At 42.7% G+C, this 18,948-nt stretch overlaps 1 protein-coding gene across 2 annotated transcripts in view; it reads right to left on the bottom strand.

Moving 5' to 3' along the window:
- Nucleotides 1-18,948, bottom strand: part of PTCH1 (patched 1) — a 71,204-nt gene that overhangs the window by 40,454 nt on the left and 11,802 nt on the right. The window lies entirely within an intron of this gene.

Below are 18,948 nucleotides of genomic sequence, written 5' to 3'. Positions count from 1 at the left end.
CCACCCAGAATCTCAATGGTTTGTAAAGTCATTCCTGAAAAGCAGGCTATCAGCTACAGTTTATCAGAATGGAACCCATTTATGATCCGGTGATCTATAGCCAGGAGGAATCCTCTGTCTTCAAGATTAGTATCTGGAGACAAACATTTGGTTTGGGCAGGTAAGTACCGGGAAGGGGCAAGGTTGTTGGCATGTTCTAGAAGAGGCAGGATAGAAAGCAATTAATGCCCGGCATAAGAAACAAGTTCTGGGGCTGGAGTGATAGTACAGTGAATTGGGCATATTCCTAGCATGCAGCTGACCAGGGTTCAATTCCTTGCATCCCATACAGCTCCTGGAGCCCTACCAGGAGTGATTCCTGACCTCAAGCCAGAGTAAACTCTGAATACTGCTGGATGTAGCCCAAAACTAAAAAAAAGAAAAACAGGAGAGGTGCCTAGGCTCACAGGATGACACATCTAAGGTGAGCAGATGCCAGATACCAGAGAAAAAGGGGACAGGGAGGAGGGAGTTATTTCTAAGCATTCAACTCAGAAAATTTAGAAAAACTCCCTGGTGATCTGGCGATCAAGCCAGTAAAATGGCCAAAGTGGCAACAGCAGATAAAATTACATAATGCAATAAGCTTTCCCAAAGAGTGTTAAGGTGTCCTGAAGGGGCCAGAGTGATAGGACAGCGATAGGGTATTTGCCTTGCACACTGGTGACATGGGATGGACCCAGGTTTGATTTCTGGCATCCCCTGTGGTCCCACGATTCACCCACAGCTGCTAGAGATAGAGGCTATTTGAGGCTAAAAAGCCAGTTGTCAGATGATTACTTCCGAAAATCACAGGTACTCCAGACCAGAAACTCCCCCACAGTGCTGGGTCCTCCACTTTGGAGCAATGCGTGGCCTCGGGCCCTGGAGACACCTCCTAGAGATACCTCTTTGGCCTTCCAAACAATCTTTTTCTGTTGCTACCCAACATCAATGCCTTAAATCTATGTATTTCTACCTTTTTAGGCATTGAAATAAAGAATGAAGGCTTCCTTTATCTTTACTGAAGTTGAAAATGTCAGATGATGAAAACCAAGAGGCAAAACAAACAATATAAAGCAGAGAAAAGAGACATGCAAACAAAATAAAAATCAAATGCGAGTGAGAATGACCACATTCTTCTGGACAAACCTTTTAATGGATCAACTATTTGATGCATAAGTCCCTCATCTTTGAAATTATGCTATTTTTTAAAAATGTAAAACTACCCCCAGGGACTTCATAATGTGACTATTGTATAATTTTAAATACATCAAATAACATACACTTTAATGTGTTTTAAATCCAGAATTGCAAACCTTTCCACTCTACCGCATCTTTGAAATATGCTAAGTATGATTTTTGCTAATGTGACCATTAGGTTTAACCAAGACAAGACTAGCTAGAGTTAGAAAAGAGCAGAGCGGGGCCGGAGAGATAGCATGGAGGTAAGGCGTTTGCCTCTCATGCAGGAGGTCATCGGTTCGAATCCCGGCGTCCCATATATGGTCCTCCCGTGCCTGCCAGGAGCAATTTCTGAGCCTGGAGCCAGGAATAACCCCTGAGCACTGCCGGGTGTGACCCAAAAACCACAAAAAAAAAAAAAAAAAAAGAGCAGAGAATAAAACACTAGAATAGAGATCTAAAGTTTAAAGGCTCAGCCTCCAAGAGTGTATTCTACCAATTCATCAATCAATCATTGTCCCCTTTTTTGAGTCCTTCAAATATACTTCACCTATGAGGTGGACTCTTTTTACTCTGACTTAAGTATATCGCTATAACCAGCATCAATGCTTGTGCAAACTGATTCAGCAGCTCCAAGTTAGATTGCTTATGCAGACTCAAGGGTGATGTTTTAAGTTTGAGTGATTGTGGTAGATGAGACTAATATAGTCTCCGATACACAAAGTGCACAGGCCAGTGAAGAAACTACACAAGTGAATATTCTGGCTAGACAAATACCCTGAAGGAATTCTGGATGGTGATAGTAGCATTAATGGATAGATGGGACCTGCACTGGGTGCTGCAAAACTGCAAAGCCCTCTGATTTGGCCTGCTGCAGGGAGAAGTAGGCAAAGGCAGCTACAACAGCATGAAAGCACTATTATGTCATCCATGGGGTTGCAGGGTGAACCTACTCTACTCTTTCTCAGGTTTATCTGTATCATAAACTACACTATGTTCCCAGAGCCTGATGTCACTATTTCCAGGCAAATCACTCTCTGGAACCATCTACCAGAAACAGACCCCTCTGAAAAGAGCTGATCTGACTTATGCTATTCCAGCAAATGTCCACACTAAATCACAGTTGAGTGAGACAGTCTGAAGCTGGAAATTATCTTGCATGCACTGGGATAAAGCCCACACAATCTGCTGTTAAAGAACAGGAAATGAGAGCTGCATTGTAGGGCAGGGTATTTACTCCAGATCTGTCTCATTTCTTCTTGAATAATTTTTAAAAAATAATCTAACCTTACCAAAAGGCAGTACATCATTTTTATTACTGGACAGAATGAGCAGTAAGATCCACTGTTTGTGATGTGCCCATAAGTCTACTCAGTCATGTATGGGCAGTTACTGGAAGGATATGATGGTTTATAGAAAGTAGTTACCTGTTTATATTGGAGACTAATCTATTTACAACTTCTTAATTTTTCTGGAATGAGCATAATTAAAGACAAGTAATAAAAAGGGGGAAACTAAGATAAAAGTAATTACTAGGTTCTGGGTGACAAATAAGCTATATGCAAAAAATAGCATGTTTTATTCTCATATTCTGAAATCCTATTCTGTTCTTTTCCTTCTTCCAAATGCAGCAACTTTAACAACAGAATTACAACAAACCTCTATGAACAACAGCCTTTGTCAAAGGAAATTTCTCAGAAAAATAGCATTTTCAAATGACCCAGCGATCCCACTTCTTGGTTTCTACCCCAAACTCCAAATGCAAAAACACTCACTTGAAAAGACAGGCACACCCATGTTTGTTGAAGTACTTAGTACAATAACCAGAGTATGGAAACATTGCAAACATCCAAGGATAGATCAGTGGCTGGAGAAGCCATGGTATGTATACATACACACAATACTAAGCAGTCACAAGACAAGATATATTCATGGTTTGTTACAACTCGATGGAACTAGAGCCAGTCCTCTCTTAAGTAAGTTAGAGGAATAAATCCCCATCTGTGGTACACAGAGAAACAAGGTGAGGGAATGGATGATTTCAAATGACAGCAAACCCTTGATCCTGAATTACATAACTCAGATTACAAGATTGAGAGGTAGATGGGAGGTGGCAGGGATCACAGATTAAGGGTTCTGTGGATTGTGAGGTTACAATCGACACCAAGCTATAAGCACTATTATAAACCTGTGACCAAACTCTAATAAAGTTCTTCTCAAAAACTTGGCAAAGTGGTGTGAGGGGAGCAGACCAGGCCATGAGAAATGGCAGGATGCTGGTGGTGGATGTGGAACTGAAAAACTGCCTGCCTGTAACAGTTACTGTAGGCATGTTAGTTTTTATAAAGCATGTTCCTGAATTCGGGAGTGGGGGATGGTGGAGGGGGAGTTTTTAAGCAACAAAAATAACATCTTTGGGCTCAGAGTACCAATAGTCCAGGAGCTAAACGATTCTCGATCTGCATTTGTCTTTGGACCTTAGTGCCACCAGGCTCTCTCTGCAGCAGTAAAGAACAACTCCTGGGCACTGCCAGCCATGGGCCACAAACTTAAGAGCAAAATCCTTCAACAGGACTGAGAAACATTGCCACAGGAAACTGGGACCTCTAACTCTCAAACCAGTGGTGCTATCTGGCTGTGGCCTTTCTCTCTCTCCTGGTTTGCTAATATGCTGCCCAGGCCTCAGTATGTCAGGGCAAACTTCCTCAACAGGAAGCAAGAAAACAAAGACTTGGGTTCTAGCCCCACAAAGATTTTTGGGGTATCTTTGAGACAATGGAACCCCAATGACTTCTGTAAAGTGGGATTTTAAAAAATCCTATTGCTGGGACCAAAGCGCTAATTCAAAGGAATGAAGTTGGGGCTTTGTGTGCAGATAGTCTTGTGTTCCATTCTGATACAACACAGTCCCCTGAACCTATGGGAGTCACACCAGAAAACTCAGAACTGGCCCAGGAGCAACCCTTAAGCACTGCTATGTGTGATCCCCAATCAATTTCTTAAGATGGTATAAAGACGAACAATGTACATAAGATATACCAGATCCTTAATCGTGAACTAAGCAGACATCACTTAATTTATTCCTTCAGTATGAAACATGAAATCAGCACTGAGAATACCTCTTTAAAACACAGATGTCTGGGAGCCGGGCGGTGGCGCTATAGGTAAGGTGTCTGCCTTGCCTGCGCTAGCCTTGGACGGACCGCGGTTCGATCCCCCGGGGTCCCATAGGGTCCCCCAAGCCAGGAGCGACTTCTGAGTGTATAGCCAGGAGTAACCCCTGAGCGTCACCGGGTGTGGCCCAAAAACCAAAAACAAAACAAAAAAAAAAAAACACAAAAAAACACAGATGTGAAGTGGCACTAGAGGTAAGCAAGCGCTAGCCAAGGAAGGACGCGGTTCGATCCCCCAGCATCCTATATAGTCCCCCCAAGCGAGGGGCAATTTTTGAACTTTTAGCCAGGAGTAACCCCTGAGCAAACGGGTGTGGCCCAAAAAACCAAACCAAACCAAACCAAACTCAGATGTCAGTGCTGCTGCAATTTGTATGAATTAAACCATGCTCACATGTGAGCCACTGGTGACATGCAGTGGCATCAAGGTGTTAAAGAGCAACAGGTATCTAAGGGTACTTGCTAAGAGATGCCAGAAATGGCCTATCAGTTTAGAGCCTAGGGGCTTCTGTGCTGAGGATAGGGCCAGGAATGAAGAGGGTTTTTTTTTTTTTTTTTTGGAGGGGGGCACACCTGTCAGTGCTCAGAGTTTATTCCTGATTGTGCATTCCCTGAATGTGCCAAAACCCACTTTTGGCAGGCTTGGAAGACCATATGGAATGTCAGGGAACTTGTATAATTTTTATTCTAAGCTTTCTTTGAGATACGTTATAAAATAAAAAATGTACTTTTTGGGTGCCAGAGCTATAGTAAAGCTGGTGGAGCCAGGGTCTCAAACTCGAGGCCCGAGAGCTGCAAACGGCCCTCCGTACAACATTTTGTGGCCCTGCCCTAGAGGAATCTTTTTTGTTTTGTTTTGTTTTAGTTGTTTGGGTCACACCCCCCAATGTTCAAGGCTTACTACTGACTTGCACTCAAGGATCACCCCAACTTTGCCTCCTGCAGCCCCCAGGTAAATTGAGTTTGAGTATTTGTGTTGCAAGTGGCTGACCCAGGTTTGACCTCTGGTATCCCAAATTATCCCCTGAGCAAAGGTAGTAGTGATCCCTAAGCAAAGAACCAGGAGTAAGCTTGAGCACCAACAGTTGCCTCTTCCTGAAAATGGTACTTTGAAAGCTCAATAATATCAAAGCTGCTCCCAGTTTTCACTACTGAGATGCAGTTTTCTTGTTTTGCTATCTTGTTTTCCAGAAATCTGCCATTTAAACCAATTCTCTGAAAGGGGCAAGGGGAGGAAGAGGGGGGAGAACCCCCATGTGCATCAGTTGTTTAAAAGAAATCCTTTCTTTTGCGGGGAGTGTCAAAGCCCAGATCCATCGAACCATGTTAGCTGTGTGTAATACTTTGGCCTCAGAATCTCTTCTTCAAGCTCTGGTTCTTCCCTCTCTACATCTTATCACATCACCTTACATCATGGCTTTCCAACAAGTAGAGGCTCTGCAGAAGTGGGACTTGGTTCCATCCCAGGACCAAGGGAAGGGGTCTTGGCATGGAAGCCAAGACTAGACATACAGGCATGTCCACTCTGGCTGGTGCCTGTAGCCTGAGAAGGCACAGCTTTTGCATGAAACTTCACAAAAGGTCTGTGGCAATAGTGCCAAAAAATCAAAGAAAGCGGAGTGAGATCCACTTAAAGATGATAAAGTAAAGTTTTTCCCAGAAACGTTCAAGATACCTCAGGAGATACTGCCTGCTGAGCAGTACCTCAGAGCTCCAAGCACAAGGGCACCTTGGTGCAGGGGTTGTTAGTGAGAAACAACTACAGTACAGAGCTCTGGGAGCAGGCAGTATCTGTCTCAGATATTAATTCTTCCCAAAGCCTACAAAAGTCAATCAGTCAAAACAAATGACCCTTTCAGTCTGAAAAGTACCCACTCAGAGTCCAATTAGGAAAATGGAGTGTGTGTATATATGCAAGTGTAGCATTTGCATTTGATTAATCCCATGAATTATCTAAAAGCCTCAAGAGATTCCCCCCTTTTAGTTAATGCTGAGATTCATTACTGTGAAGGTGATTAAAAAAAAAAAGAGTAACTGCAAATTATTAGCACTTTCTAAAATAAAAAAAAAAAAGAGAAAGATTTGCTAATTTGGGCAATTGGCTGAAAACTCATGTGGCTGTGAATTTTAGCTACTCTTCCACCATCTCTTTTATTCATGACTAGCCAACTGCTGCTTAAGCTTCTGAGCTGTTTTTCTTCGTGTGGGATTGTGGCCTCGAATGTTGCCATGGGAAAATGCTAAAATCAAATAGCCCAGAGAGAATTTGCCTCCACAAAATGAGTCTGATCTGCAGCCCTCCCCCACCAGGGAGGAGCAGGGCACATCTCTGCCCTCCCTGAGGATGCCAGGCCCATGAGAAAATCTGGGGGCTCAAACTTGCCCGCCACAAGCCCCCATGCCACCTGTTTGCTGGAACCATCTGTTCCCTCCAGGGTAGTTTCCTCTGAGTGGCTGTCCTGGAGCTGTTGTACAACATCAAGTCAGGCTGAGTTCTGCCTATGGCTCGAAGTACAGATTCACCTGTCCCCAAGGAGACCCTACCCTGTCCTGCTAGCCTAGGGCTGGGGCGAGCCTGCTGAGGACCCCAGCTGCCTACAGGGCAGGACAGAGTGCACTCACCCTGACCAGGGTGCACAATCTGCCCAGGGCATGACCATGGCCACAGATCACCAAAAGCAGCAGGTGAAGGTCCATGAGGAAGGACCTAAGAAGCCCAGACCAGTGTGTAGTTTTGGACGGTAGAAATTCTAAGCCAGGTCTGAACAAAAAGACAAAGAAAAGCAAAAAGCAGATCTAGACCCAGTCTCTTGGCCCTGACTATAGCCCTCTCTACTCTATATTCCTCAGGTCCTAGAATGGGGTTACTCCCCACAGTGATTCATTGCTCTGGAGGGGAAGGACACCTGCTGAGGCCCTTGAACCAGCATGGTCCCATCTGCCTCAAGCATGCACCTTCTCTGCTCACCTGAGTTGCAGAATACAGGATGTCCTGCATAGAGATGCATAGTCATTTGTTGCCATCTGGGTGAGCTGGACTCAGGGCCAATGAATGCAAAAGAACACTTTGGATCAGTAGGAAGTCTCATCATCAGCACATCTTAAAGCCACCAACCAAAAAAAAAGGACGGGGGAGGGGGGGGGAGGTAGCAGAAAACCCTGACTTAAACAAAAAACACACCACAGGAACTCAGTATAGCAATAAATCCCCCAAGGTTGTATTTCCCAGGCCATGAACCTGGAATGACGGTTGCCTCCTTCTGTACAAGGACACTGTGATTATTTTCCAAGCTCTAAAGAATATCACTGATCTAGAGACAGGTGGAAGGATAGAATGGTTGGTCCAGCTGCCCCAGAAAAACACGCCAAAAAGCTTCAAATCCTTTACTAAATCCATAAAAAGAAACTTGGGGCTAACTATTGGGGCTTTCTGACATTCAGAGTAAAAAATAACACCTCAAGAGAAACCGATTTCTTGTTCCCCCAAAAATAAAAACTTTACCCTTTCCAGCAGGGTCCACCCCCTTCATGTGGAGTAGACAAAAGGAGTAGAGGGTGCAGAAGATAACAGAGAAATACAACTCTTAGCTTCTTTTGGGAAAAAATGCAGTCTCCAAACATGATTCTCCCATGCCCCTTCATCCACTCAAGCCCCTCTTTGCTGGTCACCTCTCTTGCAGTGACCAGACAACTTTGATTTTGTACAAGTAAACACAATTTGTAGAAAGTCATGAAATTTCTGCAACTCTGTGTGCATGTGCGCATGCGCACTAGTATGCGCGTGCAAGTGCCAGTGTGTGTGTGTGTGTTTCACAGAATATTCTCTCTTGCACAGAACTGGGCTGTTCCATCAAAGCCTTATCTGTTATATTTCTCTGTCTTTCTCTTCTGTTTGGTGTATTCACCAGAAAGAGAAAAGGAGGTAAGCTCTGGCGGCCTGACCTGCATTGGAAGACAATGGTCTCGCACAGCCCTGCAGAGCCCTGACATAAATTTTACACCGCAGCTGGCATTAACACACTCAGTATTACCATATGTATAGCTAATTATGCTAATCACCTGTCCAACGCGCTGCAGCGAAAAATGGTTGTATTTAGCAGTCCAGTGCCTACCAATGCAGCTTACTGTGTGGCTGAAATGTACATTCAGACAGCCCTGAATGGCAAGATTTTTCCACGTTGCTGGCTACATTCAGACCTCAGAAAAATTTATTCAAGTCAACTGGTTTCAGTCCGCAACAAAAAAGTTACGAGAAAAAAGTGAGTGTGTTCTTGCCCTAACATTCTGAATCTGCTTGCAAGCAAAATGATAAATCAATTGGTGTGGGAAACAAAAGGGGGGAGATTTCTTTGGGGAGCCATGTGAAACTGTAGCCTATTAAAAAAAAAAAAAGGAAAAATAGGGTCATCCCATTCCACAAATGTCTAGAAAGAGCAGTTAATAGATATTTAGCCCTAATCCCAATTCTCTCAGATGGCAAGCTTTGTCTGCAATTGAGCAAGGTATTAAATGTGCTTTCCCCCCTTTCTGGATCATGTGTGAACTAAAATGATATTGTACTTATCATTTTTAAAGATGTATCATCATAATATACCAAAGGAGAAAAATCAAATAATCGAAAATTTCTTACAGTGATGGAGACTCTTTATGTTATCTTCTCCCTTAGATACTTGAAAGGACATAAGGTGATGTTTACATATATTTTGTTAATTTTTCTTACTTTTCCACTAAAGGAGCAAAGACGATCAGAAAATAAGGGGGGAAAGGAATGGAGAATCCGAAAGAGTTAAGCAGTGGGAAAGAAAAAGAGAGTATCAAGAAGTCTGTATATTTTTTAAATCTCAAAATTTCTGCTTTTTCGTTAGTGTCTTCAAGCAATGTTTACCAGATATCACTCTATAAAATATGTTGTATAAATCAAAATGTTGTTGGGTTACTTGGCTAATGCCCCAAATCTAAGTGTAAATCCCCTTTTTCTGAAATGCCTTCTAATTCATTTTTCGTGGCCTGGACCTGAGTGGTGCCAGTACTAGGCACTGCTGGTGTAGCGTGGCCTGAGTGAAGGCCCAGGCACTGAGACTTGCCAGATGCAGGGACAGCACCAGAAGGGGCACTGGAACACCAGGCTACTTTTTATTCTCCAAATGATTGCCCCAAAAAAGCTGAAATGCTTTAACACTAGAAGCTGAGACAGACCTCGAAGAGCACTTAAAACTCTACAATACCACAAGGCATAGTGACTCATCTTTGATTCACAAACAAAAGGGCCTGACCCAATGGGGCTTTCTCAGAAGAGAAGGGAGGGGGTCCCCAAGGAAGCTGACCTCTCCTTTCCAGTCTAAAGGACAATAGAGGGCAAAGTACATGGTTATCTTAAACTACTGCTGTGAAGACCCCAGCTTTCTTCCTATTAGCCTACATGTCCCCCTCTTTTTTTGCTTGGAGGGTCCCACCTGACAGTGCTTAGGGATCCACAGGTGAATTTGGATCAGCTGAATGCAAGACAAGTGCCCTCCTCGCTGTACTATTGTTTTGGTCCCATCCTCCAATTCTTGAATCGGGGAGAGGGTCCTGCCTGTACACAGCAGTACTTGACCAGGTGGTAAGATCTGGGAGTATTGGGGCCAGAGAGATAGCATGGAGGTAAGGTGTTTGCCTTGCATGCAGAAGGTCGGTGATTCAAATCCCCGGCATCCCTTATGGTCCCCTGAGTGATTTCTGAGCATAGAGCCAGGAGTATCCCCTGAGCGCTGCCAGGTGTGACCAAAAAAAAAAAAAATCTGGGAGTATGGGTCAGGAGCCCCGAAGCCAGGATTTAAGGGGGGAAAGGCTCAGTTGTAGATCCTTTCACTTTCATATCTGTTCCATCACTAGATGAATAAGTTAATCAACTGGGAAAGACTGCTTGCCATTTATTTCCATTTAGTCTAAAGGTTGAATAAATTTAGACTTGTTTAGCAGGATAGCGGCTCACAACTCACCAGCCTTGCCTTCATTCAGTGCTTTAGGGGCAGCCACATGTAGTGTGGACTGCTGAAGTCAACTCTCACTTGATTTCTGGATTAAAAAATCCAGCCTCAATGAGAAATTTCTTCAGCAGCAGGTTTGTCACTCAACAGCACATACCTGACCACTTACCATTGAGTTCGCCCACACAGAATTGTGATAGCCGTGCTCTAATCCCCAAATGCCACAGGACACTCCTAGTTTTGAAAGGACTGAAGAGAAAATGCATTTTTCTGTGCACCAAATTCCCAAATGTCCCTACAATTGTCAAGTAACTCCACAATGGCAGCAGCCTATTGATCTGTAAGCTAATTACTTTGGTCAAACTTAGACATATGATATCATGGGTTTAAGAAAAACAAATTAACATAGAAACAGCAAAAACTTAAATCAAATTTGAGAGGGAAATATATTTAACATTATTAACAGTACTATCATATAGCATCCAAAATAGAAATTCAGAATTTGAGTGCTAAGAACAATAATAAAAATGGTTCTATTTTGGTGGCCTTAGGAAAGTTCTGACTGAAAATCCAATAAAGTTGAGATTCCTTTTCTGAATAAGATGCTTTGTCACTAGGGTATCACTAGTCCCGTTCAGGTTGGTACACCATTTTTCAGGGTGCCAGCACACATCTGGATATGGACAGTGGTCCTTTCCCTTTGTAAGCAAGATTCCTGTTCTCTTTAATTCTGGTAAGAGTCACATCTTGGCCAATGACAGCCATGAAAAAGGTTTACTTTTCACTTACCATCTCAGAACTGGTCTATGTATTTCTCCAGATCTCACATATCTAAGAAGGTGAACCAAGATTTATTTCCCACCCCACCTGTCAATGAGTTCTAGGTTATCTCCAAATGTCTGTTATAAACACATGACTGGGGAGAGACGTCCCAAGGGTCATTCCCTCTTGGGATTATCTGAAGATATTCCCCAAGTTCCCTCACCCAGAGAAGAATTTAAGAATGCAAATAGAAACTAGTAATGGCAACACAGATGACTTAAAATAATACATTTTCTACTTTCTTGCCGATACTTGCAATCAAACAGACTTAAGGCCATTTCAAATTTCATGCTAGATCCCCTGGAAGCAAATTTCCTGGGTAGTTTGGAAGTGGATGGAAGGAAAAGGGGAGAGAAAGAGCAAAGAGTTCAGGAAGCCACTGACAGGCAGAGGTCATAGTAACATGAAAACACAATCCTACAGAGTGATCACTTAGGAAATCTCTCACACATGCTTTGCATATAGGAGCTCTGGATTTGATTCCTGAGACCACTTCAATACCCTAAGCACTGATAGGATTTAGAAGCACAAAGCACCAAACTTCCCAAGTACCACTGGGTATGGTTCAGAAAAAAAGAGAAAGGGGGACTAGAGAGAATGAGGGTTTAAAATACAGTGTCCTGCATGTGACTAACCATGGCCACCCAAAATGACAACAAAGAGTGATGAACTAAAATTCTATTTATTTCTCCAAAATACCCTCTATGAAATTTGGTCTCTTTTAAGATAAAGGTATTTCCATACTTCCTTTAAAAAATACTTTAAAACCAGACATACTCACATATGCACATGCATTCATATTCACACATATATACACATGCGCTCATACAGTCACATATTTCCTCACATGCTCTTGTACCCACGCACTCACGTTTACACGCATATGCATATATATGCTCAAAAACACATTCACAAGCTCACACTTGCTCATATGCTCTTGCACTCATGCACACACACTCCCCACCCAGTAAAAAAAGACAACTCTTCGGATACAAAAACTAGGCAGAGGTGTGATGATGTCAAGGGGAGAAATCAGGGCCTCCCCAGTGCAGGAGGGGAGGGAGTCAGACCAGTTGAGTTGCCCAGGCCTCAGGGTCACCGCAAGGGCAAACCCTAGGAAAATTTAAAGGTGAACCCGAGAAAATACAAATATGGCACTGTGCACACCTGATGGTTTCCACTCTTGCCCAGTGCTGATCTTTCATCAGCTATGGAGAATAGGCCAAACAAGTGGATCCTCCAGTTGGAAGTCATCACCAGGACAGGACAAGCACTGCTCAGACACCTCAGTACCCCCACTAGACCCTAAACTGCTCTTCTCAGCAGGCCAAGAGAAGCTAGCAAGAGTCTGGGGTGATCTTCTGGGCTGGCAGCGCATTGGCCAGGCACTGGGACTTTCTGTCATTTTTGTTTTTTACTTTTTTTTTTGTGGTTTTTGGATCACACCCGGCAGTGCTCAGGGGAAACTCCTGGCTCCATGCTCAGAAATTGCTCCTGGCAGGCACGGGGACCATATGGGAAGCCGGATTCGAACTGATGACCTTCTGCATGAAAGGCAAACGCCTTATCTCCATGCTATCTCTCCGGCCCCACTTTCTGTCATTTTAAAGCAATTATTGTCAATGACTTTTTCCAAATATGAAAAAAAGAAAACCCCCACTCAAGTGCTTCTCCCTGGCTATGTATGCATGACTGTGTCCTGCTAAGTTGTGCCCTTCATTTGAAAAACTGGGTGGGAAACAAGAGTAGAAAAGAAGTGCACCCCCCTCTGACAATGCATCTGGAAAAAGTCCAGAGCAGTGGAGGTGGTGAGGGCCCTGCAGTGGGAGCAAAGCCCTGGGGCAGCATGCTTCAGCTGCCAGGGGTTCTGCTCTGGAAGGGCCCTGAGGGGAGAGTGGGCAGTGAGAGCCACACTCAGGGTGGAGGACCACCAAAGAGCTAATGTGAAGTACTGGGAGGGTTTCCAGGAAGCTCCGTGATTTCCACATGAACAGTCTAGCAGAGCTTGTTTTCACAGTCACATTCTTGCTAAAAAACTGCACAGCAGACTGTGTCTGAAGAGCAACAGTCTTTCTGCAGTTAAGACACCAGGGGTGGGGGTGGGGGGAGTCCAGAAAACAAACTATTCAAATACAATGTATTTTGTTTTTTTCCATGGCTTTCCTTGTGTCTATTTCTAGCCCCCTCTCTACTGCCATGGCATTTGATATTCAGTATCATTTTATGGAAAAATCATCATATTGAATTATTAGCATGAAACAAAATTAGTCATTTGGATCAGCAAAGGTAGGAAATGGGCATACTCTATTAAAATGAAGGTTCCCATCTGTACCACACAGCAACAATCTTAACATCCGAATCTCTAGAAACTGTCAAATGGGCCTAGTCTACACATCTCTCTAACACACACATCAAGCAGTGATGAGAAGCATTTTTGATGCTTCCAAGTGGGAGAATACTACTGGCATCTAGGACACTGCCAAATAGCTTCACTGCGAACGACCCAGCCTGGGATACCCAGGTGCCAACAGTGAAAAAAAACAGTGAGTGCCAGCTAAAGCTGTAGAAGATATAATGTTAGCAAAGTACAAACTTGGAAGCATATGCAATCAAACATATATTTTTTTTAACATAACTCTTAGAAAGTTAAATGATAGAGTACAGAGCTTGAAGCACTTGCCTTGCATGTGACTGATCCTACGTAAGCATCACATGTGGGATCCCAAGCCCCACCAGGGTTCATCCCTGAGTACAGAGCTAAGAGTAGGGGTGTGGCTTCACCCTATTCTCCCAAAAATCCCCCAAATTAAATCTATAACTTGGGTCCTCCCCCATTTATTCTGGTCTTCAGAATATTCTGGTCTTCAGAGGCATTAATAACTGAGCAATAAGGCAGTATGAGTTCATTTCAAAGCCTGGCCCTTTGAAGTCAAGGAAGCCAGGGACTAAACAACAAAAGTAATAAAAGAAAAAAACCTAAACAATACATTCCTATACATGGATGGACATGGAAACTATTATGCTGAGTGAAATAAGTCAGAGGGAGAGAGAGACACACACAGAATAGTCTCACTCATCTGTGGGATTTAAGAAAAATAAAAGACAATATTGTAATAATACCCAGAGACGATCGATATGAAATAGACAATAGGCTGGAAAGATTGGCCCATGGTATGAAGCTTACCAGAGTGGTGAGTGCAGTTATAGAAATAACTACACTGACAACTATCTTGACAATGGTGGTGAGTGAGATAAATAGAATGCCTGTCTCGAATACAGGTTGGGGGGGGGGGAGGGAGATAGGGGCTTTGGTGGTGGGAATGTTGCACTGTTGAAGTGGGGGAGTATTCTTTTTTATAACTGAAACCCAACTACAAACATTTTTGTAATCATGGTGCTTAAATAAAGATAATAAAAAAATAAAAACTAAAAACCAGTTTTATCAAAAGTCTGAGTGATGAACAGAGTGATAAAATGTGCTGTAAGTTCTACCATTATTTGGGTGTGTTAAAAGGAATATTTATGAAATACTATACTACCTGAAGAATACCTATTAGAATATATAGCACAACCATGAAAAGTAAAAAAATAACGGGAATTGGAAAAAAGAAAAATAAATAACTAAACAGTTCAAAGAGAAAAATCAAATGTTAAACCATCACTATATCACTGAGAAATCTAGACAAACAGAAAGGGTTGGAGTAAGGGCTTCAAAAATGAGAGGATGAGAAACACAAAGAAAACCAAGAGGGAGGGGCCAGAGCAATAGCATAGCAGTAGGGTGTTTGTCTTGCATGCGGTCAATCCAGTTCAATTCCAGGCATCCCATATAGTCCCCCAAGCCTGCCAGGAGTGATTTCTGAGCAAAGAGCCAGGAATAACCTCTGAACTTTGCCAGGTGTGACCCAAAAGCCAAAACCAAAAAAAAAAAAAAAAACCTAAGACGGAAATAGCAAGATTGCATACAAGCACTGCTCCCTGCACTAAGTAAGCCCCAGGCTCAACAGCACTAAGAGTCACTAGAGAGGCCAGCAAGAGCAGCAGCAGCCATACCGCCTCCTTTCAGACATAAGGCTGACCTTCCAGCCTTAAGGCACCCTCAAGCACGCTCTCAACCGCATGGAAGGTCAGCAATCCTCCACAGACCATATTCTGGGGCTACATAGTTTTAACCTGTAATACCCCTGTCTCACATATTTTTAGATAGGGGTTGTGGAGGGCAGGGACCCTGAGGCCTTTACCCAACATCTCCCTGCCAGGACAGGAATGCACTGAGCATATACTGAAGGAAAAAGCATTTTCAATAATTCATCATCTCTCAACCAACTGCCATGGGTATATATACCAACCATGCCAAATGTCCACTGCAGCATTTTACATTTTCTTTCACCAACCTGCTAAGTCCAGTTACGAAAATTATATATCTTGACATTTTTTAATTGAAAATATTATTCAAAAATTACTTCTGCACTCAGGGATTATTCATGGCAATGCTTGAGGACTTGATTTGAACCCAGATCAGCTGCATGCATGGCAAATAGTTCAACCACTGTACTATCACTCCAGTCCCAGACACCCAAGTCTTATTACCAATGTCATAAAAATGGGAGTCTCAGAATGAGCTCGGCACAAAGGCTACCAGGCTGCCACCTGGGAAACTCTGAACATTCTAGGGCTGGCCTGAATAATCCCAGGCACTGCTATACCCCTGTACTGAACTTGCAACCAACCAGTCCTTCCTGCCCTCCCAATTCCCAACATACTGGAAACTGTCTTAACTTTATTGATCTTTATAATGACTTGATTTGTAAAGTCAAGCACATTTTCCCACTTAATGTAGCTAAGTCAAAAAATCAAAGATAGATGCATTTAACTTGTTGGCTGGCTCAGAAAGAGGTAGTTGAAATCATACACAGGAGTATATATTCTATTGTGAGTGTGATTCTATTTCCTATGGCCATATGACTGTGCATGACAGCCCATCTCATCCCTTTTAATGTTTGTGTTTTAATGTTTAATGTATTTTTAATGTCTCTGTTTTAATGCTTAATTTTTTTTTATGTTTTTTCCAGGGGAGAACACCTGGCAATGGTCAGGTGTCACCCCGGAGGTGCTTGGGGGACCATATGGGATACCAGAAATTGAACCTGGGTTGACCACATACAAAACATCTGCCCTCCCCAATGTAAAATGGTCCTCAAGACATTTTTTAATTAAAGGAGAAAGAACATTTTTCCAAATTGACCTTCCCCCTAAAATCTTATATTTTTCTTTTGAAGTTGTTTTTCTTCTGAGACATAACTCCTAAACAATGTTTAAGGAGGGTTCAGGATCCATGCTTTGCCACGCTCAGCTAACCAGGTTTAGTTTTTGAATTGTGCTGGGGTCCTGGGGAAGAATGTTGGGGAGCATGAGGAATACATTTTGAGGTGCTTAGGGATCAACCTGGCCCTTGAGCACTCAGCCTCTACTGATGCTCTTTAACTAAAAATATATGTAACTTCTTCACTTGATTTGTTGAGTGTACAACACCCCCATGCATATTACACTTACATTTCTGCTCACTATAATGAGGAGTTTCCTTGAGATTAAATAAAGTGGAGAAGTGACTTGATTTTTGAGCTGCTACTCTTGATCTACAATATGCTAAAACAAAAGGGAATTCTATTCTGAATGCAAATGCCCATACTCCTTATTGCTGACATGAAGATGAAAACTCACTGTATGACAATCAAGAATCTCCTTACTGAATTTAAGTAATACATCTGGTGCGGTAGCCTCCCTGGATGCATCTACTTGCTTATTAAAACAGTTTGCAAGTCAGCCATTAATTGTCGTATGTAAAAATATTTTATAAGAATGAATACATGATTTTATTACATTATTCTATAAAAATAAGGACACTGGTTTTCTACTTTATTGAGTTGTGAACTGTAATGGTTGCTACTCAACAGTTAAAAACAGTATCATATAAAGAACATTTGGTTAGAGAACCAATGAACCACACTGAAAGTGACAAAACATAACAGTGGAAGAAGCTCAGAGGCCAGAAGTGGGACAAGGACTCCTTTCCATGTGCCACTCTTGACTTCTCCTTTCATAAGAGTTGGACACAGGCAATGTGGAAACTTAATTGCTTCTAGAAACATGCCTGATTACCAAAATAAATGACGTCTCAAATTCATCAACAGTCTACTAAAAAATCTTGCTCAAAAATGAACCGATTTCTTTTGTCATCCTTCTCCTTATCTTGACCTACGTGGGCAGTCGTCAACATGGACAGAGGCAGGAGCATAAGCCACTCAACTCTAATTGGGTCCTATCACCTGTGCAGGCCCCACATCTGTAGATGTCTTCATTCACCCAAAATACAGCCCTAGGTTCTGAGACGATGCACATTCACATGTCTGAGCATGCAGCCCTAATTCGGAAATCTTGCTACTTCTCATCCCAGATATTATAATTTGGCAGCCTGGTAGCCTTTGTTGTCATCATTGCTCATTTTCCCACTGAACTTTCACAGCCCACTTTACCTGGGATCTCAAATTCAGTACAATTTCATTCAGTGCTCCAAGTTTCTGTGTCTGAATTCCAGCACAGAGAGCTGCACACTTCACTGTCACCAAGAATATCCAAGGACAGTGATAGGCACTTGAGGTGCTCAGGAGCATTGTTGCCAGGTGTAACAGAAGAACCCACCAAATTGCCTTCTTTTCCTAACAAAGGCATTGAAGCACTGAGCTCAGGTAAATTAGCATGTGAATTCAATCCAAAAGACATTTTTGTATTAATATCAAGTTACTTAAGACAATTATGTTTTCTGTTTTCATTTGGGCAATTATTTCAGTCATTTTTGTTTGTTTGTTTTAGGCCACGCCCATTGATGCTCAGGGATCACTGATGATACTGCTTAGGGTACCATTTGGGGTGGTGGAGCTTGAACCCAGGTCAATCACATGCAAGCCAACCATCCTACCCGCTGTCCTATTATTGTGACTAGTCAAAGGTCACTTTTTTCTTTGTTTGGTTTGTCTGTTTTGGGGGCCACACCCAGAGATGCTCTTGGCATGGCACTCAGGAATCACTCCTGGTGGGCTCTGGGTACCATAATGGGAAGCTGAGGATCAAAGCCTGGCCAGCCACATGCAAGACAGATGCCTCACCCTCCATACTATCCGGGCCCCCAAACAGTCATTTATTAACAAAAGACTCTACTATATACTTGCAAGCCGAATCTTCACAAATAAGAAAAAAAAAACAGCAAAACATTCTGCAAGCTAAACTCTAGGGCACCGGCTACGGGGTGACTGAAGCAATTACATCAATACATTTTAGGTTTCTAAAGTTTATCTTAGTTTTCATTAGAAATATTCCAGGGGCCGGAGAGATAGCATGGAGGTAAGGCGTTTGCCTTTCATGCAGAAGGTCATCGGTTCGAATCCAGGCGTCCCATATGGTCCCCCATGCCTGCCAGGAGCAATTTCTGAGCATGGAGCCAGGAATAACCCCTGAGCACTGCCGGGTGTGACCCAAAAACCACCAAAAAAAAAACAAAAAAAAGAAAACAGAAATATTCCAGATATTTTGGTGGCAATATCTACATCATGACCTGCTTTCTTCTTTTCCACTGCTTAAGAGATACTTGTAGTAATGTTGATGAGTTATGTTTCTATGTAATAAGACTGTCACTTTGCAAAGAAATCAGTAATAAACTGCCAACAGCAACAAGGAAAAGAAAAAAAGGCCCACACAAGACACCCCAATATTCAATAAGCAGTATC

The sequence above is a fragment of the Suncus etruscus genome, chromosome 4, assembly GCF_024139225.1.
Source record: "Suncus etruscus isolate mSunEtr1 chromosome 4, mSunEtr1.pri.cur, whole genome shotgun sequence".
Taxonomy (NCBI): Eukaryota; Metazoa; Chordata; class Mammalia; order Eulipotyphla; family Soricidae; genus Suncus; species Suncus etruscus.
The sequence above is the reverse complement of the archived record's forward strand: the minus strand, read 5'-3'. Positions and strand labels throughout refer to the sequence as shown.